The sequence below is a fragment of the Notamacropus eugenii genome, chromosome 1 (assembly GCF_028372415.1).
Source record: "Notamacropus eugenii isolate mMacEug1 chromosome 1, mMacEug1.pri_v2, whole genome shotgun sequence".
In the NCBI taxonomy this organism is placed as follows: domain Eukaryota; kingdom Metazoa; phylum Chordata; class Mammalia; order Diprotodontia; family Macropodidae; genus Notamacropus; species Notamacropus eugenii.
The window spans coordinates 138,784,299-138,807,317 of record NC_092872.1 but is presented as its reverse complement, the minus strand read 5'-3'; the positions used below and the strand labels follow the sequence as shown (position 1 = coordinate 138,807,317).

General features: G+C 39.8%; 1 pseudogene; it reads left to right on the top strand.

The window, feature by feature from the left end:
• The first annotated feature begins 447 nt into the window (after positions 1-447).
• Positions 448-1,277, top strand: LOC140524134 (lysoplasmalogenase TMEM86B pseudogene; annotated as a pseudogene).
• The last annotated feature ends 21,742 nt before the right edge of the window (positions 1,278-23,019 follow it).

The window sequence follows — 23,019 nt, the reverse complement described above, 5'->3', positions numbered from 1 at the left end:
AATTTCTTTTTTTCTTTCAATTTATACAGCTAAAATCATTGTATACACTAGTTTTCTGGATCTGCTTGCTTCATTATGCATCAGTTCATAAATTTCTTCCAATTCTTTGAGTTCTTCATATTTGTCATTTCTTACATTGCTATAATATGCCATTACAATTGTGCATTTAGGCAGGCCAAACCAGATTGGTTTTCACCTTGTTTTTTGCTGACATAAAAGGTACTGCTATGAATATTTTTGGTACATAGGAAATTCCTTCCTCCCCATTTTTGACCTCCTTGGGGTATGTGCCTAGCAATGGGATCTTTGGGTCAAAGACACATACACACACACACACACACACACACACACACACACACACACACACACACACTCCAAATGGTTCCAATGGTCCAAGCCTGAAGTCATGAGGATTAGAACTTAGCTGTGATTCTGAGGTCACAGAATTCTCAGGGTGCCTGGACAAACATGGAGGCTGGTGGAAGGGAATCTGAGACAAGGGATTCTGCAGATACTCTGCTCTCTGGAAGCCTGGTGCCTTTCTTTGCTTGCTGCACCCTCTACCTCCTCCTCTGGCTGCCTGCAGATGAGCCCAGCTGGAACAGCGCCCTGGCCAAGTGCCTCCCCATCCTCTGTCTGGCTCTCTTTGTCCACAGTACTGCACCATCGGGGTCTCACAGCCGATTTGTCTGGATAGGTCTCCTCTGCTCCACCCTGGGGGATGTTGTCCTCACCTGGCCCAACCAGTTCCTCTTTGGCAAGGTGACCTTTTCCCTGGCTTATCTCTTGTATTTCATGGCCCTGGACTGGCTCCCGATCCAACAGGAGCTCCTGGAGTCTGTGGTGGCTGTCATGGTCCTCTACTTTGGGTTTCTGCAGCCTCACCTCCCTTCCTGCCTGAGTCTCCCTATGCTTGTCTATGCGATTATCCTGGGCCTGATGCTGTGCCGGGCGCTGGCCCAAGGGGGATTTGCAGCCCTCGGTGGCCTGTTCTTCGGCATCTCGGACGCTCTCCAGGCCTGGGACACCTTCGTCCGGCCCCTGCCTTCAGGCCGTGTCATCATCGTGGTCACCTACTATACTGCCCAAGCCCTGATGGCTCTGTCCACCTTGGAGGGAGGGCCTGACCCACCCCCAGGCCAGGTCCTAGCCGACCAGTGACTTGGAGTTGGCCACTTGGCCTCTTCTCCAGGACCCTCCTGCCTGCTCATCACCTTCCGGAGCTGCCGCCCACCCTATTCCCCCAGTGCTGGTCTCCCAATTAAACTGAAGATCTTCCACCCTAATTCAGATTCTGAAGCTCCTTACTCTCTCTCCACCCCAGTTATTCACAATCCCTCCCTTTCCTAGGCTTTCCCTTCCTTACCTGCAACTGTCCCCAACGCCCTTTGGTTCGAGTCCTACACCCTCCCCTCCCCCCAATTGCCCATGAACCCCTCGACAGAAATTTTTCCCCTTCGTTCCCCACAATTCTCTCCTCCAGCAATTCTGATTGCTTTTCTCTACCATCCACACCTCCTCTTCCACTGTGGCTTCTCCTTCTCCTGCCTTGTCCACACCACCAGCACCTTCCCTTGACCCTTAGTTAAGCTGATATTGGAAACACAGAAAACATAATATTTAAATATGAGAAATATATAATGTGTGTGGTAACTTTGAAGCCTAATTTTCATATTGGGTTGGTTCAGAATGCCACTAAGGATATTATTTTGCTTGCCTTCCTGCAGCTCCTCCAATTGTTAAATGTGATTTCAAAAGCAATTTTTTGAATCTTCGATTCTTACAGTATTTTTCTCATTCCCTGACTCCAGAGTCTATTCTCCCTATTGGTTCCTCAACATTTGGCAAAATTTTTTTTCTTAGGAACTATTAATTATTTCTAAACTCTCCCTCTAGTACATCTCAATTCAGTGTTCACCTGGGAGGTGCCTACTACTTCAGTTTTAATGGTATTTTTTGGGTCTGCACTCCTAAAATTATAGCTCATAAGCCCCCACCAACGTGCTTACTTTTAAGAAGTAACTAGTAGACACAACTAGCTTAAAGCAAAGGCATTTGCAAAGATGTCATGATAAGAACATTAGCTATGCATTTAACCCGGGGTGTACTCTTTCATAAACACAGTGTCAAGAGTGGGTACACATTTAGAGTGCTTTGGTAGTGTGGCCTAGATATAGGAACATACATAGCCAAGAAAACAATGCAGCTAATACTGCAGGGTCCTGATGTCTTTTCTTTCTCCTGGGTTCAACACCTCTGCAGGTCAGGTCTCACAGCTGGATCTCCTAGGTTTGTTTTCTCGACAACTAGATTGGACTGCCAGGACTAATTTTCTCTTTCATCCATAGTCAGTCCTTTTATTGCTAGAGGTCAGCCTAAAACTGTATTACCAGCTTTTCACCTATTGCATCTGCAATAACAATCTCTTAATTTTCAACTATAGAAATCCTCCTCTTGATTTCCCAGATCCCTCCAGTTGAAAGTATTCTCTCCTACCTCAAATATTCTTAGAATATTTTCCCTTGTCTTTACCACTTTCTGACTCTTTTTTTTAACCAGACCTGTTATTTCATCAGTGTAAAGATTTCTTGGTATGGAACATCTACCAATACAAGACAATACCTTTCTTTGTAATTTTTATTTGTTCATTTATATATTTATTTGTTTTTGTCTGTTTCTCTCTCTCTCTCTCTTTCTCTCTCTCTCTCTCTCTCTCTCTCTCTCTCTCTCTCTCTCTCTCTCTCTCTCTCTCTCTCTCTCTCTCTCTCTGTCTCGTATCTGTGAATGAGAATGGGTTTCTCACTCTATCTTGCTCAGGCTGAAAGTGTAGTGGCCACTCTTGGACCTGATCTCATAATGGATGAGCATGGAAGCTTCAACCTTCTTCCCTTCCAACCTGTACCAGTTCACTCCTTCTTAGGCATCTTGGTGACCCCCCTGCTCCTGGGAGCTCATCATGTTAGTGCCATACTTACTGAGGATGCCTGATTAGTTCTAGCCCTATTGCAGCTCAGAACTTCTAAGTTGAAGCAATTGATAGCCTTAGCCCCACTGCTAGCAAGAATTATAGAAGTATGTCACCACACCTGGCCTCTGCAATTTGAAGTATGCAGAGTTACCCTGGACACTAAAAAACTGCACAGGGTCACATAGACTGTATATATCAAAAGGCAAACTTTCAACAAACCTGTGCCTCTGAGGCAGGCTTTCCATGAAATGTGCCACAATGCCTTTCTGTTCTGACTTGTCTCATACCTATTTGTGTATATATTATATACCCCCTTCCATCACTTAGATTGGGGGATCTTAAACCTCTTTTTGCATGTGTTTAGGACCCCTTTGCAGTCTGGTGAAGCCAGACTTCTCAGAATAATAATTTTAAAAGTGTAAATTAAAATACACAGTATTACAAAGGAGAATTTGAAATATAGTTATATTTTTAAAAGCAGGTCAACAGACCCAGGTTAATAATGCCCTCTGTAGATTATAAAGTTCTTGAGGGCAGGGATTACATGGTGGGTTTTTCTTCGTGCCATGTTTAGCACATAAGATTCACGTAATGTGACTTTTTTTTTAAAATAAGGACAAAATTTTAAGTTTCTTCCTAGAGTTCCTCTCAACTATGCCCTCAGCTTTCCACCATCCTCCTTAATATAAACATCACCTCTATGAAATAGGGAAGAAAAGCTATTATTTCTAATTTCCAGTTGAAACATCCAAGGTGTAGAGAAATTAAGTTGTACAGTTTGTGTGTAGTTGACTAAAACTCATCTTTTGCTTCTGACTCTAGTGTCTCTTAAACTAGGTTATATATCCAATTTGAATAAATCCACTTGTTCTGCTAAGCTGGTGACATCATAACCTGATTTTAAAGTGAATTTTTGTGGATATTTTTTATTTTGTGTCACCTACATTTCCCCAGGGATCCATTTTCTTCCCCTCTCTTTGCTTATAGCAAAGAATTTACCAATCAACACATAAAAAAATTTACCAATCAACCCATAAAAAAAATCTGTTGCATACTATGCTCCACACCCCATTAACCATCACCTCTGCAAAGGAGTAGAGAGAGGTGTTTTTAATCATATGTTTTATTTTTAATGTTTATTTATTTTTAGATTTCAGCATTCATTTCCACAAAATTTTGAGTTCCAATTTTTCTCCCCATCTCTTCCCTCTCCCACTCTATAACACCTTGCATTCTGATTACCCCTTCCCTCAATGTGCCCTCCCTTCTATCACACCCCACCCTTCCCTTATCCCCATCTTCTCTCTTTTCTTGTAGGGCAAGATAGATTTCTATACCCCATTACCTGTATTTCTTATTTCCCAGTTATATGCAATAACAATCCTCAGCATTTGTTTCTAATACTTTGAATTCCAACTTCTCTCCCTTCCTCCTTCCCCACCCCTCCCCACTGAGAAGACAAGCAATTCAATACAGGCTATATATGTGTAGTTTTGCAAAAGACTTCCATAATAGTTATGTTGTGTAAGACTAACTATATTGCCCTCCATCCTACCCAGTCCTCCATTTATTTTATTCTCTCTCTTGATCTTGTCCCTTCCCAAAAGTGTTTACTTCTAATTACTCCCTTCTCCCATTTGCCCTCCCTTCTATCATCCCCCTCACCCCTCTTGTCCCCTTCTCCCCTACTTTCCTGTAGTGTAAGATGGAGTTTCATACCAAATTGAGTGAGCACGTTATTCCCTCCTGAAGCCATATGTGAAGAGAGTAAACTTCACTTTTCCCTTCTTACCTCCTCCTTTTTCTCCTCCATTCAAGATTTTTCTTATCTCCTTTATGAGTGAAATTTGCCTCATTCCATTTCTATATTTCTCCTCCCAATATATTCCTCTCTCACCCCTTAATTTTACTTTTTATAGATATCCTTTCTGATTCAACTTAACCTGTGCTCTCTGTCTATGTGTGTGTGTGTGTGTGTGTGTGTGTGTGTGTGTGTGTGTGTGTATAATCCCTCTACCTACCCAAATACTGAGAAAAATCTCAAGAGTTACAAATATTATCTTTTCATGTAGGAATGTAAACAGTTCAACTTTAGAAAGTCCTTTATGAATTCTCTTTCCCTTTTACCTTTTCATGCTTCTCTTGATTCTTATGTTTGAAAGTCAAATTTTCTATTCAGTTCTGGTCTTTTCATCAAGAATGCTTGAAAGTCCTTTATATCATTGAATGACCATTTTTCCCCTGAAGTATTATACTCAGTTTTGCTGGGTAGGTGATTTTTTATTTTAATCTCAGTTCCTTTGACTTCTGGAATATCCTATTCCAAGCCCTTCAATCCCTTAATGTAGAAGCTGCCAGATCTTGTGTTATCCTGATTACATTTCCACAATACTTGAATTGTTTCTTTCTAGCTGCTAGCAATATTTTCTCCTTGACCTGGGAACTCTGGAGTTTGACTACAATATTCCTAGGAGTTTCTCTTTTTGGGTCTCTTTCAGGGGGTGATCGATGGATGCTTTCAATATTTATTTTGTCCTCTGGTTCTAGAATATTAAGGCAGTTTTCCTTGATAATTTCATGAAAGATGATGTCTAGGTTCTTTTTTTGATCATGGCTTTCAGGTAGTCCCAGAATTTTTAAATTGTCTCTCTGTATCTATTTTCCAGATTAGTTGTTTTTCCAGTGAGATGTTTCACATTATCTTCAATTTTTTCATTCTTTTGGTTTTGTTTTGTAATTTCTTGGTTTCTCATAAAGTCATTAGCTTCCATCTGCTCCACTCTCATTTTTAAAGAACTATTTTCTTCAGTGAGCCTTTGAACCTCCTTTTCCATCTGGCTAATTCTGCTTTATAAAGCCTTCTTCTCCTCACTGGCTTTTTGGACCTCCTTTTCCAATTGAGTTAACCATGTTTAAAGGTGTTACTTTCTTCATCATTTTTGGGGTCTCCTTTAGCAAACTGTTGACTCGCTTTTTAAAGCTCTTCCATGGCTTGAGACCACTGCATATTTATTTTGCAGGTACTGGATGCAGAACCCTTGACTTCCTCTGACAGTATGCATTGTTTTTCCTTATCTGAAAGGATGGAAGGAAATACCTGTTCACCAAGAAAGTAACCTTCTATAGTCTTATTTTTCCCCTTTGTGGGGCATTTTCCCAACCAGTTACTTGACTTCTGAACCCTTTGTCAAGAGAAAGGTCCTAGTGCTCTTCCTCACCCCAGGATAGTGTTCCTAGCTGAGGTTCAGATCAGCTGCTCAATTCCCCCAGAGGCTTTAAGCGGAGTGCTTCACAAATGAACACACAGCTGCCACCAGCACTGCTACCACCACTGACTGGGGCCGGTGCTAGGGGGGGATCCTGTTCCCCTCTTGCCCAGTTGGGAAAGCCCTCTCATTGACCTTTGAAGCTTTCTTTGGTGCTTATGGGTTGAGGAATCTGAGAACCTCTGCTGCTACTGGGGATGCTGCCCTAGAGATCTGTTCTGGTCCTGTTCCTTCTGGTGCTGGTGCCATGTGGCCAAGGCTGGGCTCCACATCTTGTGCAATAGATCTTTCCTGTTGGTCTTCCAGGCTTTTCAGACCTTTGGCTGGAAATCTCTTTCACTCTGTTGTTCTGTGGGTTCTACTGCTCTAGAATTTGTTGAGAGTCATTTTTTACAGGTATTTTATTGGCTGTGGGGGAAGAGCTAGAGTATGTTCATCTTTCTACTCCACCATCCTGACTCCACCCCTATCATATCTTTTCTTAATGGTCAAGTTTGATGTTTATAGTTCTGCAATACCCAGTTTTGATTGTTTTGTGTCCTTTTCATTTGCATTATTTTAAGTCATTGTGGATATTGTTTTCCTGGGTCTGTTTACTTCACTTTGCATCACTTCACATGTCTTTACTTGCTTTTCTGTATTTGTTGTATTTGTCATTTGTTATAAAACATCATATTCTGCTATTTTCATGTAATACCGTCATTTAGTTGAAAGTGCTTTTCATCTTCTTGGTTTTGTGTTAGTGAGTCATAATATGAATTAAATAATTAACATAGTTTGCCAATAGAGTGTATATTTATATACAATGAAAGTGCTAAGAGAAAAAAATAAGGTATGATTTAGTGAATATTGTTAAACTGTGGTGATGAAAAGACAGGTGCCCCCTTCCAAGAATGTAAAATACATTTTCAGCTTTTGAACATTTTCCCATAACCCAAGAGGCATGAACAATATAGTGGAAAGAGCAGTGTAATTATAGAAGCTGATGTTTCTATCGTACTTTAAGTACTTTTTTCAAAATACTTATGTACGTAATCTCATCTAATCCCCAACAGACTTTATAAGACAGACTGCAGGTAGTATTATCCTCATTTTGCAGATGTAGAAACTGAGGCATAGAGAGGTAAAGTTACTTGTCCATGGTTATGTAATCAGTAAGTGTTCAAGACCAGATTTATAACTAAGATTCTTCTGAATCTAAAACCAGAGGTTTTTCCACTATACTATTGCTTCTTATAGGCTGGAAGCCGGGAAATCTTGATCCTAGTTCTAACCTTTTACATTTAACAAACTGTTTCTTTACCTTTCTATTTCTCAATTTTCTTGTTGAAACATGAAGGAGTGAGAGGACTCTAAGCCTGGTCCCTCTGAACTCTCCCATTCTGTGATACCTGTGATGAATAATGATGGAGAGAAGAAGAACTGATACTTTAAAGGTTATAAAATGCTTTTTAACCACAACTCTGTGAGAAAAATATTACTCTCAACAGTTTAGAGGTGATGCTTATTGAGTGGAAGTGACTTCTCTAAGATCATATAATTAATCAGTGTCAGATCTGGGATATGAACGCAGACCTCTATGGACATCAATATCAGTACTCTTTCACCTACATCACATATCCCTTGGAGAGATGTTGGTACAAAGGAACTTTGATATGCCAAAGGATTTATGCAGAGTCAGTGGCAGAGTGTGTGTGTGTGTGTGTGTGTGTGTGTGTGTGTGATAGGTAGATAGATGATAGATGGATGGATGGATAAACAGATGGGTGAATGGATAGATAAATGGAGAGAGAAAGAGAACACAAATCCACACCTAGATAGATAGATCAGTAGACAGATAAATACAAACAGAAATATTTATGCCAAGATGATAGATGGACGGATGCATAGATATGTTGTTCATTTGTGTCTGACTCTTTGTGATCCCATTTGGGGTTTTCTTGGAGTGGTTTGCCATTTCCTTCTGCAGTTCACTTTACAGATGAGGAAAATGAGGTAGACAGGGATAAGTGACTTATCCAGGTCACATACCTAGTAAGTGTCTGAGACTGGGTTTGAACTCAAGTCCTCCTGACTCCAAGCCCAGTACTCTATCCACTGCACCACCTAGCTGCCCAGATAGATTTATAGATAACATTAATACTTAGTCAGAGTGAAGATTAGATTCCAAAATTAGGATCCCAGGATCAGAGATGTAGAGCTGGAAGGGACCTCAGGCCAACCCATTCATTTTAAAACTTAGAAAACAGCTTCCAGAAGGTGAACTATAGGGCTACGTAGGTAAAAAGCATCAAAGATGGGCTCTGAAGTCAGATTCTTTCTCTCTCAAAGCCTGACTGTTTAGGTTGCTGAATAATGGCTCCTGCATTTTTGCAGTACGCCATAGTTTCATTGAGATTGATGGGAACTTCAGTATCCTCCAGAGCAATGCTTTCATTTAACAGAGGATAAAATTCAGAAACTTAGGAAGATTCAAGTGATTCGCCAAAGGCTGCACAACTGAAAATGCCAGAATTGGAATAGGAGTCTTCTTCACTCCTCCATGAAGAGCTTCCCTTGACAATGGTGTAAATGAGTCTTTCACCCCATCATGTTCATGATGCCTCATACTGGTTGGGATGATAAGGGGAGTTTCCTAGAAGACTGAAGTTATGGTGAATTAAGGGAGTATCCACTATCCCTCAGATTTTTTTAAGAATCTCTGTTCTTCCTCCCGATTTTGCCCATGGATTTCCTAGATCATCAATCAGTCAATTCAAGTTCTGTTTTCTAGAAATTATTCTGTTTTTCAAAACTTAATCTGTGAAGGAACTTTGCTAATATCCTTCCTTTTTTGTTCCAAAACAGGAAATAATTCTGTACCATGGACCTTAACCATGGTCCTTTTCCAACTCTAGGTGAGTACCCTACTTCAAGCAAGGTTGTATAGGGCAGTACAGGTTTTCTGACTCCTAGTTTAGTTCCTACTGTTTCTGGATTATGTTCCCATTCAAGGGAATTATGAACTATTCCTTCATTTACAGAGATGATGCTACTGATAACAGGACAAGAGCTTTGTGCTATTTTTTCTAGTATTGATATTAGATTGTGGGTATCCCTTCCCTGTCCTCCCCTTCCCTGACCTTAACTTCCCTGACCTGCTCTTATTTCTATCTCTGCCCTCTCCTGACCAACACCTTCCATTCTCTTCTCTCTCCCCCAGATTATCTCTTGACCAAAGTCATGAGTCAGTTAAACCAAGCATGAAATAGTTCTCTGTTGAAAGCTAACTGACCTTCACAGGCATCCATACCATATTGTGTCCTGTCATGACATTCCTGAGAAGTAGGGAGAGGCCAGATTTTATCATTTTGAAGTGGGGGTGGAGGTGGTGGTGGTAAGAATAGTGGTGGAGTGCAATGTGGGAGACAGGGGGATTAACTGATTTGCCCTCTTAATTATGTGGTGAGTTAGAGATGGATCCAGGAATTGAATCCAGATTTCTGGTCTCCCAGATCTGTTTTAACCAACAGATCATACAGCATTCCTCTTGACTCCCTGTTTCCTGGATCCAAGGAACACACATTTGCTTTACCTGTACTTAAGGCAAGTAGCTCTGAAACTGTTGACTTCATGTTTCCTGGACAACGTTCTCACGCTACGAAAATGACTGCTTAATTTGAGATTTTGTTAAAATATTTTCAGATATTTTTTAGTTCTTGTAACAGTTTGTTCTCAAATGTCAGAGGGCTTTAAGTTCTAAAACTATTTGTCAATTTCCTTATTTTCTAGAGCGACTTACATACAGAGACCACTGTACAGACAGTTTTCTCCTCATTTTAAGGGCCATAGAAGTAATTAAACTGAAAAAAAATAACCTTCTTTTCACCTTTTGATTCTACAAGGGACTTCAGGGATCGTTTACTAGGGTTGTTAACTTTTTTATGCCATAAACTTTTTTGGAAGTCTGATGAAGCCTATGAACTGCATTTTAGAATAATATGTTTAGCACAAAATAAATTATGTATGATTACAAGGGAAAACCAATTGTATTGGTTAATCCAGACATTAGAAAAAAATGTAGTTCCTGGACTCGACGTTAAGAACTATGTCTCCAAAAGGTTAAGTGTCAAATTATTTACATATTAGAAATTCTGGTGTATGTAAATAGAACAGTCTTTAAATATAGAAAGCTTCTTGTATATTGGTCTAGCATTTTCCCAGTTCTCCTTTATTTCTTTGCCATTTCATGCCACCAGAACTCTCAGTCCCACATTTACAAGTTTTTCCAGTGTATTCCTATCTCAAAAGAATGTATTTGGCAGGTGTAAATCTAGTTCAACCCTTTGGCAATTGGTGCACACCTAATACAGTAGGAAGACTGGGGTTAGAAAGCATTCCTCTGATGCCCAGGCTACTTGTCCTTTTGCTCCACCCTGCAGTCTCATATCCATGGAACAAAATATTTGACCAGACTGTAGAACAGAAAAGGAAGTACAGAGGCTGCTTGGGCAGCAATAATACTGTGACAGGAGCCTTGGATGAAGTATCAGAACAAGGTTCCATCTCTGCCTGCCATACTCATGCAGACATGCTTCTACACCTTGGGCAAGTCATTTCATCTCCCTTGGCCTCTGTTTCCTTATCTGCAAAATGAGAGGATTGAAGTGGGTCATTTTAAACATTTCTTCCTGCTCCAATACTCCGTGCAATTCTTTGTAACCAGGGGAGGTTTTGAGAGAGATACAGTAAAAAGTTCTTTCCACAACACTAGGGGGCCCACTGTTCATGGCAGAGTATAATGAAACCATTTTCACTAAGTACAACTATTTCATTTTGAAGAGTGAGGGAAAGCATTTATTAGAATCAAATGAAAAAGCATAAAAAGGTCTCCATAATCCCTACAGAGATGTAACTAGAAATTAAGCAACTTTGCAAGTAAAGCTTGAACATAGTTTTATTCCTGAATGTTTCTTGTACTACTGCTAATTTCCACCCCAAATTTTCCACTGTTGTTACATAGACTCAGATTTATTATTTCTTCAAAACAGAGAAAACTAAGATTCTTGCTTCCTCTTTTTTTGACACTGTGTCTCCCTATATGGTCCAGCCTGCAAGTGTAGCATCCCGATCTAGGGGCAGGGAGCTGGTACCAGCTTATACTGGCTCTAGGTGGGTGATAATTAAATTTTCAGTGTGAGCACTTACATCTTAGACATTGGAAATGCTATAAATCAGCGCATGATTTACTGTTTCTCTGAGTAAACCACTAGTGGGGAACCTGTGATTTGGGAACACTTGAGATGGGAATACATTGGCAAAGCTTCTAAATGTGGAATTGAGAGTTCTGGAGGCATGGGATGTGAAAGGAATAAAGAACTGGGAAAATGCTAGACCAATATACAAGAAGCTTTCTATATTTAAAGATTGTTGTATGTAACTAGAGTTTCTAATATGTAAATAATTTTACTCAGTCTTTTAGAGCAGCAGTTCTTAGTGTCGGATCCAGGAACTCCATTTTTTTTTCTATCTGGATTAACCAATACAATTTGCTTTCCCTTGTAATTGTATATACTTTATTTTATGTTAAATAAATTATTCTAAAATGCAGTTCACAGGTTTCATCAGACTTCCAAAAAGGTCCGTGACATAAAAAAAGTTAAAAACTCTAGTAAACTTCACAGAACACTCCCCTTAACAAAAGGATTTGTTCTGTAAAACTTGGACTCAGTCAAAAGGCCTCACTTCTTCCCCCCATCCCTAGGGCCAGTTAAATATTTTCCAGTTCACCATTCCCTTGATCCCTTGCATGTTTTGACCTGCTCCATTTCTTATCTAAGTCACTTTACCCCTGCTTAGGTACCATGGTGGTACCTAAGGTTTCTTCATTTCCTGATTCTTAAGTCTATCACCTTGACTTTTTTCCTCTACCTTACTTAGTGTAGATAGCCAAATGACTTTTGGTTGTGTCATTTTGGTTGTGTCTAACTCTTCACGACCCCATTTGGGGTTTTCTTGGCAAAGATACTGGAGTGGTTTGTCATTTCCTCCAGATGAGGAAACTGAGGCAAACAGGGTTGCTCAGGGTCACACAGTTAATAAGTGTCTGAAGCTGGATTTGAACTCAGGTCTTCCTGATTCCAGGCCCAGCGTTGTACCACCTACTTGCCTCTCCAATTGACTTTAACCCTACTGTAATTTCTTCTAATGGCCATAAAGGCAGCTGAAGCAGGCATTGTGGAGTGCTTAGGACTTGGTCAGACATCGAAGATGCCAAGGGCATCCAGTGCATCCCAGGCCATTACCAGTCATCTTGACTTTTGTCTTGCCACTTGACTTCAATGACTCAGGAAGAGAGTGAGGCTGATGACTTTGTACAACCATGCCTCACTGAAATACAACTCATGCACAGGTCAAGACATCACCCTATGCTGTCACTAATCCCCTTCAAAAAGAAGGACAAGCTATAATCCCTACTACAAGTCAGAATTCCTGAACTCAAGAGATCCACCAGTGTTACCCACTCAAATAGCAGGGTTCACAGACATGCCACCGCACCCAGCCTGCATTTGTCCTTTGGAAGTCACCCTAGGCCAAATTGAGACCTTGCTGGACCACTGCACTTGTACCATTGTACCATTTTCCCTCCCCACTAACTCTTCCCTCTGCCTCAATCCTCCCTCTTACTCCTCCCAGCTAGAAAAGTCATTATCTTGTGCTGAACTGAGGCAAGCACCTACCTGGTCAGGACTACAGTGCCCCAGCTGTTTGGTTTAAAAGAAATTCAGACCTTGCTTATAGGCAGCATAAACTAAGGATAAACAGACTGATGAGACGTCAACCTACAAGCAATTAAGTAGAGTAGGTGCTAACAGGCAATAACTTTGACAGATTTGCCAGTAGATAAAAAGAAATATGTGTAGCTACTCCTAGATCATCTAAGGCTGACTGGGTTTTGTTTTAGTGTCCATTACTTAGCATTATTAGTACTTTTTCAATCACCTCCACATTTTTTGTGGCATTATTTATGTTATCTTGGAGAGCAAAGCAAATTCAATTGATTTCAAGGTATCTTTAAAGCAGTTAAATAAAAGGACCCAACTCAATGAGGTTCTAATTTGTCACCCAAGAGGACACTAGAAGATTAGATTCGTATTCAATTGTATAATTGGCCCTCTGGTTTTTTTGGAATGATATTGCTGGACACTGATTTTTACACTGTGCTTTCTTACTTTATCCTATTATAGGAGATGACCTACCACTTTACAAAAATAACTGGGTAAAATTCAATTAACTTTAGAGAGGGAGAATCTTGTGGAATCCTTTTTTCTTTCTTAGCTGGCTTACAAAAATAATGCTGTTATCTTGATCTTATCAGCTCCATGGCACGTCATTATGTCATCTGTCATCCTCAAATGAAAGAAAAGGAGTCAGGGCATATATCTTCCCAATTTTCTGCCAGGTGATTTATTTCACTGAAACTTTGAACACTGGGTATTGACGGGCATCCTCATTTCCTTTATTTTAAACCTTATCTTTTTTTCCTCTTCTATACATTACTTCCATTGCAGTTTTGAAAAGCAGAGCGTGAGTATGAAAATATATGCATAACAGAGGAATAGAAAAGGAGAAGAAAGACAGTGTAGATGTGGAGATTTGTACCTGGATCATTTAGTCTTATCATAATTCACTTTTAAGAGAAAAAGTACATGTGGAAAGTCAGAATGGGACTGCCAGTTGCATTTTCATTTACCTGGAGTTTGTATTCTTTTTTCCCTCTCTCTCTCAAATGGAAACCTGCAGTACTGGTAGTAATACCTAAGTGATAGCTGCTGATAAATATTATCTTTGCAGAGACATGGGGCATCATCATATGTCAAGTCTGCAGACTAATTTTTTATACAAGACCAGCAGATTTTTTTGTGGATATAGGCCAGGAATTTTAATGAAAGAAAACATCAAAGATGCAGAATAAATGAGAATATTAGTCAAGGAAGATACACAGTGATGCTCTCTGATAACCCCTGGTATTGACATTAGAACTCTGTGGGAGCAACTTAAATAAACATCTGGACACCGAGTTTAGACATTTCCAGTGACAAAACCCAGACAGATCTTTTGGACTTGCAATAATAAATATTTCAGAGGCTATATGAATCAACTGAAAATCCTGGTTTCAATTATTCTAGTTTTATAAATATGGCATAGTTAATTATTCAAGCATAGAATTTCTTTTGAAGATGAGGAGAATTTTAAATTTGCTTTGTCCATGTTAAATTTCGTTTTTTTATTATTCATATCAGATTTACTTCTGTGTGTACAAAAACAATATAATTGCCTTGCCAGATACTATTAAATCAGGATTCAGCTGAGGTTTATGTTTTAGTATTTTATTTTTAGGAAAGACCCTTTTAACAAACCCATAGCATTGTAACCCCGTCAACTACTTCAATAACAAAAGGCCAGAGCCAATTAAGGATCACAGAATTGCAGAATGGCAGAATATCAGAAATGGAAGGGAGTTTAGCAACTATCTCTTTCAAACTATACTTGAAAAAGAATCCTCACTATAACACATCAAGCAAGTAGTCATTCAGACTTCTTAAAGATGTCTAGGATCAGAAGAACTTGGTGGTAGTTAAAATGGGAAGATTCACTCCCCATTATCTTTTCCATAGTATACTCTCTATTGCTGGTTTGGGAGTAGGGTTACTACTGGATGTGGGAACACACGAAGAAGAGGTAAGGTGAATGGGAAATGTTAGAGGGTAAACTTAATAGGTACAAGAAATAGCCAGGACTTCTGAGACTGTGCAAAGCTTACATAATCAACCCTCCAATGTGAGATCAGAATTTAAGCTGATTTGCTGATATCACAATACCAATGTGGCCTTTCCTATGGAAATTCAAAATAAAAACAAGAAGCTAAATTGCAGTTTGGGCTGCTGGCTGTGAAGTGGATTGAGTCTGGGCCTCGAGTCAGGAAGACTCATCTTCCTGAGTTCAAATCTGGCTTCAGACACTTACTAGCTGTGTGACTCTGGGCAAGTCACTTAATCCTGTTTGCCTCAGTTTCCTCATTTATTAAATTAGTTGAAGAAGAAAATGGCAAAGCATTTCAGTATCTTTGCAAAAAGCAAAGAAAAAACTCTTCCCCAAACCCTAAGTATGATCACGAAGAGTTAGAAACAACTTAACAAAAAAAATCAACAAAATTATAGTCCATTGACTCATAGAGCAAGGTGGGATCAGAAAGTCATACATTCAGAGTTGGAAGGGACCTCAAAAAAAATAAAGAAATACAAACTCTGGGTCCAGCCATCTTATTTTACAGATAAGATTCAGAGAAGTTTACATGGGGTCACAGTGTTAGTAAATTCCTGAGGCAGGCTTTAAACCCCGGTCTTCCAAATTCCAGTTTTGGAATATTATGTACTACAGCAGGTTGCCTCTCAATTTACACTAGGTCTTTGCTACTTTGGAAAAGGGGGATTATCTAAAGAAATGGAAGTCATTCAAAAGTGATACCTGCCATTCCTTGTGATTCATAGAGGCAGAAAAATTGTTATGGGAAAAAATGAAAACTATCTGAGGACCTAGGTCCAAACTCTGCACCTGATCCTGCCTGTATAATTTAAGAGAAGTCACTTAACCTCCCTGGACCTCAGTTTCCTTATCTGTAAAATGAGGGAGATGGATATGATAACTTCTGGAATCCCCTTCAGTTCAAAATCTCTGATTCTATGACCATCTGAGACAATTTTAAACAATCAAGATTCTAGCTCTGGCTTTGATACTTGCTTTGGGGTTCTAATTTTTAATTTGTGTTTCCATTTTTCTATATGCAAACCACAGAGATGATTGACTGTCTACCTAAGGGGGCTGGACTAAATGATCTCTGAGGTCCCTTTCAGTTATAAAAGTCTATGATTCTACAATAAAAAACATGGTGAGAATTACTCTGCTGGAGTATGGTAATCTGATACTTTGTAAAACCCCATAGACTCCTTACATTTCATAACTCAAGGCTTCCACTTCTCCCCTTTGTCCTTTTTCTCACCACCAAGAATCCTGTCTTACTATTTGTAGGACAAATGCTTGGTCTTATGCATTTTCTTTTGTGCAAACCTTGTCATTTTCATGGTGGAATCTGGTGACTAGCTAGAAATTGGGTAGAATTCAGTATGTATGTTTTTATAAGATGTCTCTGTGTAGCAGCAGGAAGGAAGAGGAGACAGCTGAGAGCTAAATTATCTGTCCCTGTTTGGCCCTCACTAGGGGTTTCTTACTTGGAGCCCTGTGTTTCTAACTCTCCTTTTTATTTGCCTTTCAGAAGTTTAGTTCCTTCTAGACTCCCAGAAAGCCTCCTGAGAAAGCATCCCTAAATATAACCATTGCCCTGTAGACTGACTAAAGATGTGCACAGAACTTAAATAAGCAAACTTGCAGTGGCTTTGTTTCATGCGTATTTTATAACAACTTAGTGTTCTGAATTGGAACTTTGTTTTTCTGTCTTTCTCAACTCAAGTCTAGCATTTTGGCACCAATGCCAGGTCAAACGAATCTGTCCCAAGAGCACTGGCATGTTTGATATGTGGTTGGGGTGTAGATTTGTGAAGAGGGCAGTGGATCAGAAGACTCTTGATTAATTGGCTTCTCATTAGCCTAGTTAATGATATTATGGAATATAAGGGGCAGATTACAGAGACAATGAGGTGTTAAGGTCTTAAACAAAGTGGTGATGATGATGATGAAAAGAAGGAGGAGGAGGAGGAGGAGGAGAAGGAGAATTTATGTAGCATCTATTATGTTCTGGGGGCTGAGACTTTAAATTCTTTCCTCACAGTCACTCTGGGAGGTGTTTTTATCCCCATTTTATAGTTAAGAAAACTGAGGCAAACAGAAGTTAAGTGACTTTCCCAAGGTTACACAGCTAGATTGGGTCCAAGGCTGAATTTGAACTCAGGTCTTCCTGATCCTAGAATTTCATCCATCGTGTCACCAAGCTGCTTCTATGCAAACATGTGTCTGCACATATTAAACTCTTGAGCACATAGGCAGGTATGCAGAATTACATGAGTTAGGCTTGATCGAATTTTAAAGAAGCTGGCCATAGGCTGCTCAGGTAGTCCTTTAAAAAAAGCAAAATGTGCTTGTTAAGGATTTAATCAAGGCAAAAGACAGTTCCATCAATCAGAGAACCAAACCGCGATGTTGGTAGTTGAGATGTGAAGAGAAATGGGTTCAGGGAACACGGCTGAGCAACTCTCCCAGAACAGAGGTAGTAAAGTGAAGATACCCTAATAAGGGGATGGATACTGGGGTGCTACAGAGCTTGAGGTGAGAGTTGCCTGGGCCACCAGTGTTTGTACCTCTCTGTGAGCATACGTACATGCCCACTCTTCCCACTGAGTGCATAGAGTGTTGGAGACTGCACCTCAGATTTAAGGTAGGGGAGGGCTGGGGAGGGCAGCTAGCTGACACAGTGGATAGAATGTTGGGCCTGGCGTCAGGAAGACCTGAATTCAAATCTAGCTTCAGACACATACTAGCTGTGTGATCCTGGGTAAGTCACTCAACCTTGTTTGTCTTGGTTTTCCCATTTGTAAAATGAGCTGGAGAAGGAAAGGGCAAACCACCCCAGCAGCTTTGTCAAAAAAGAGACTCAGATGGCTTGTGAACTATCAGACATCACTGAAAAACCACAGCAAGGAAGGAGGAAAAGAGATTTTTTCCTATTGTCCATACCATGACATCTCAGTAAATACTTTTGAGCTAATTGAGTCACCTCTATGGAAATAGTGGGGACTCCTGAACTATAGCATTAAAGTGTGAAACCAACTCACAGAGGAACTTGAAAATAGCTGCTACATGGGAGACTCAGTGTGCTAATGAGCGTTGGGAGTGTGGCTTCCAGTGGGGGCATCACTTACAGAATTGCACCTACTTGTCTTTGCTCCCTATGACAATGGACATCTGAAAAGAAGCCTCCTAATGGGGTCAAAGGTCAGAAGATGGTAGCCTGCTAAAGCTGGAAGGACTCTACAGGTCATCAAGTTTAATCCCCTCATTCTCATTGTATTAGCTGAGGGAGGAAACAAGAGTCTTGGGGAACTGAAGTGAATTACCCAAAGCCTGTGGGTCCTCAGCATCCTTTCTGAAGTCAGTCAGTGAGTTGTTTTTGGTTTTTTTTTTTTAACAGATTGAAGCATACAGTTTTACTTTATTTTTCTTGCTTTTGATTTTGCTTTTTGCAATATAGCTAATATGAAAATATATTTTGCATGAGTTCACAAGCGTAATTGATTTATTAATTACCTTCTCAATAGGTCAGGGAGTGGTGCCAGGGAGAGAGAGAATCTAGAACTTAAAATTTCCAAAAATAAGTGTTAATTTTTTTCATTTAAAAAAATAATAAACTGAAGAATGGTTGGATACAGTAATAGATGTAGATTTAAACTTAAATCTTCTTTACTTTACTTCTTTACTTAAATTCTTCTCTCTGTTCTCTGCACCAGCTCCCAGCTTCTACAATACAATATATATGGTAGACCACTTCATTCATATCATTTTAACATCAGTAAGTTAATAAACATTTATTAAGCACCTATTTTTCTCTAGGTACTATACTAAGCCTTGGAGATACAAAAAGAGGGAACATACAGTCTCTGCCTTTTAACAAATATTTTTTAAACCATCACTTTACTTAGCCCTTGGGAATATATGATAAAGATCAACTCACTTCTTGCTTTCAAGGAGTTTATAATCTAATGTCTATTAAGTCAAAATTTGGTAGTGTTCCTTAAAAAAAAGCTCCAAACTACAGCAACAGAAATACAACCTGTAGATTCTGTTTAGGAAAAGAAATCATTATTTGCCCTTGGGCAAGTGAATTAATGTCTCTAGGTCTCAGTTTCCTTATCTGTGATAAAAAGAGTGGCAGGGGTGGAGGGGGGAGGAGGAACTAAACGAGATGGTGTTTAAGGTTCCTCCCAGCTCTAAATTCTATCTCCCTGTTTTTATGGTGTTTTTGACTACTCCAATGATATTCACATACCTCCTACAGAGGGATAAAAATACTTCTGCTTTGGATATATTTCTTAAGTTATCACTCTCCTAATCTAGTCCTATATTCTGGTATGCTTCTTTGTCTAAATCCACCATTTCAATTTTTTAAAATGCAATTTGTCCTTTATAACTCTTTTCCATGTCCTATAAAAATGATGGATAGGGGAGGAGAGATAAAGCTACAGATCAATCTTAAATTCTGATAATCTAATAAATGCTTTGAGCACCAGTCTTGCAGTTTATGACCTCTTGTCAATTGATTTATAGCTTCGTAGTAAATTTTCTCTCACTATTATCCAATATTTATTAGAACATCTTGTTCCTAGCAGATGAAGTACAGTATAAAACATCTGTCAAAACAATAGCTGATTCAATTAAATGTATTTTATTTCTAAATCTGGTTCTCTAGCTCGATCTCTTCTCCATCCCTCTCTGTTTTCTGTCTTTGTCTCTCTTTTCCACTCCTATCAGTGAAGCATACCTACCCTTCAGAATAAGGTTTCAAGGAGTGCAAACTAATGGGGAAAAAATGACTGACTTTCTCTGAATTGTTTAAAAATTCTCATTTGCAAGACCCAGTCCGTTTTAGCCATGGTTTCTCAATGGATGACCTAGTATAGAAAGGGAATTTTCTTATCTGTCAGGCCAATTTCCCAAGACCAATTCCTAAGCAAAGGAGGGAGAAGCTGATGGAAAGCAGTAGGGGAAAGGTAACTTCAGTCTCTTTGTAACAGAGGTAATTTACATGCCTGCATGTCTTTTTAATGTTTCCTTTGTGTATAGGTGAAAAATGCTCAAATTGGTTGCCTTGACCTCTCTTTCTGACCCACAAACCCCTAAACACTATTTTGAAGGTCAGTTTATTGATGCTTTGTGTGTCTGTAGCTTAGTAAGAAATGGAGTTTGCCGCAGTCCCACACTTTAAGTCGTTCCTGGATTCAAGGCTTCCATTTTTTCAATGGTGTTATTGCTAAATGTTACCCAAACGTGATGAGGATTAATGATATATTGAAAACATATGTCTATTTACTTCAACGTCCATATTACTTTGTAGACATACCTGGGCTTATGTGTTAGGGGTATACAGAATGAATCTGACTGGAAGATGCAAGTCCAAAGAATATTTAGAAAAGAATTTTAGTTTTGGTGTCAGATGAGATCTAAAATATTGGCTTATCTAGCAAAGAAAAATATTAAAGAGGTTGACACACAAGTCATGCTAGAACCGTTTTTCTGACTATACCAATTTGTAAATAGAATCTGTCTTCCTGGGCCCTCCCATTTTTCTTTCCACGCTCCGCTCCTTCTGCCCCCGATGCTTAAGACCCAATACTTTGATGTATTGCCATGAGAAGAAAGTTGGTTTTGGATTTTCAATTCAACAAAAACATTAACCATCTAATCATAAAAAGGCATTGTTCTAGGTGTTGGTGATACAAAGGCAAACATGCCATTGGTTGATCAAAGTGCTTACGTTTTGCTGCCCACAGATAAATAAATACAAAGTACATGCTAAATAATTTCAAGAGAGAATGGACAGTAACTGGGGGGATGAGCAGAGGGTTGTGTGGGAGGGGGTACTGAAGGAAGCTAGATATTCAACCAGGTGCAGGTGAGGAGGGAGTGCATTCCAGACATGCTCTTAAAGTTAACTTTCCCTAATAGCAGATCACTCTTCCAGGATCTCATTTTCATACAGTCCGTCTTCCTTGTCTACATTCACAGGTGACAGAAATAACATAGACATTTACAATCCTGGCAGTCCAAAATCTCCCCCACCAAAATCCTTTTATCAGAGTGGCTGACAAGGAGCAGAATGGACTAGGGAGGAGGCAGCAGTGAGCAGTGGGATACTAAAAAGGGAGAGGGGAAAGGAGGACCCCAGGGGTCTCTATAACCCAGGCAATAGTTTATGAGAATCATTGAAAATTGGTAGTGCTTGTCAACTCTGACCTGGGTGATCCCAGATCTGTTTTGGATTGAGTACATTCTTTCAGTAAGTACCTTTCTTAATCCTTGTATACTGGTGCCAAAAAGCTGACCTAAGCCTTTGCAAAATGTCCTTGTGCCTTAAACATTGGAAATCTAGATGTCTGAGTACCTACAGCACTGGGGAATCTAGCCTGGAAGCAGGTCTTCCAGAGAGACCTCCCGCTTTCCTAGGGGAGAAGGCCCTTTGGCACTTTCTCTCCCCAGGATGGGCAGAAGGCAAAATTCTGTGCGATTTGCTCCCCTTCTTTCTACCCCCTTTGCTCAAAGACTCAGCACCTTCCTGTTGTCCCTGCCTGTCTGTCCTCTGGTCCTCTACAGCTAGACTTCACAGAGGTCCCCCTTACCTTGGCAGGACCCACTGCTCTGGATTTTTTCATGACTGCCTTCTGCCGTCTATTCTCTCCTAGCCTATGATCCCAATTCTTCCTGTTTCCTTGGGCTGATCTGATAAAATGGCACAGCAAAGTGAAAAAATTGGGGTGAGAGAATCTGCATACGTTGAAATCTCACTTCTGTCACTACCTGTGAGACATTGGGCAACCTACTTCTCTGGGCCTCAGTTTCCGTACCTGATCTTATTCATCTCAGATGACTACATTGTGTTAACATTCGCAGAGAACATTCAAAGTTTTACCCCAGCGTATGAACCACTGAGTTTGTGAAATTAATACAGCAGAGTGGGTAAGAAAGAGCACTAGACTTGAAGTCAGAGGTCCTGGCTTTGACATTGACCATATGTGACTATGGGCAAGTCACTTAACTTCCCTTAGATGAGGCAGCTAGGTCATAGAGTGGATAGAGTTCTGAGCCTGGAGTCAAGAAGACCTGAGTTCAGCTCTGGTCTTAGACATTTACTAGCTGTGTGACCCCAAGAAAGTCATTTAATCTCTGTCTGCCTCAGGTTCCTTAGCTGCAAAATGGGGATAATAACAGCACCCATCTTTATAGGGTTGTTGTAAAGATCAGATGAGATAATATTCATAAAAAATGCTTAGCAAGGCCTTGCACATAGTAGGTGCTAATATAAATGCTTATTCCCTTTGCTCCTCCCTTAACCTCAGTTTCCTATATAATGGAACTAATAATAATACTTCTACCACTTAGTTTATAAGGTTATTGTGAGGACCATATGAGATTATATATGTAAAATATTTTATAAACTGTATGATGTATATTAATATGAGTTATTATGACTACCTTCACTAAAACCCTTCTTAAATACTTAATGTTCTTATGACTTGGAGGAGATCAAAGGAAGATGAATGGGTTCTTGAAGGTTGGATCAATGTAGCTCAAGATCTGGCAGGTCCAGGCAAGTAGGAAAGATACCAAGTGTGGACCTGATGATCTCCCATTATTCAAGGATCTCAGCCTCATGTGAAAGGGGGTCATCACCGGGATGGTCAGATCAGTTCTTGAAAACCATTTCTTATTTGCTAAGGAGTTGGTTGGTTGGTTGTTGTCCTTCGTTTTCGAAGAGGACCAAAATGACATCACCATGATAAAGTGAGGTTTCAGCATGTCTGACTGTGGCTGACCAGACCAATATGAGTTTGGAATGCTCTACCATAGGTTGGGCACAGATAGTCTGTGGTAGTAAATAGAACACTGGACTGGGAGTCAAGAAGATCTGGATTATAACCCCATCTCAGACATTTTCTAACTGTGCTAACCTTGGAAAAATCATTTAACTTCTCTGTGCCTCAGTTTCCTCAACTGTAAAATGAAGAGATTGGACGTAATGAC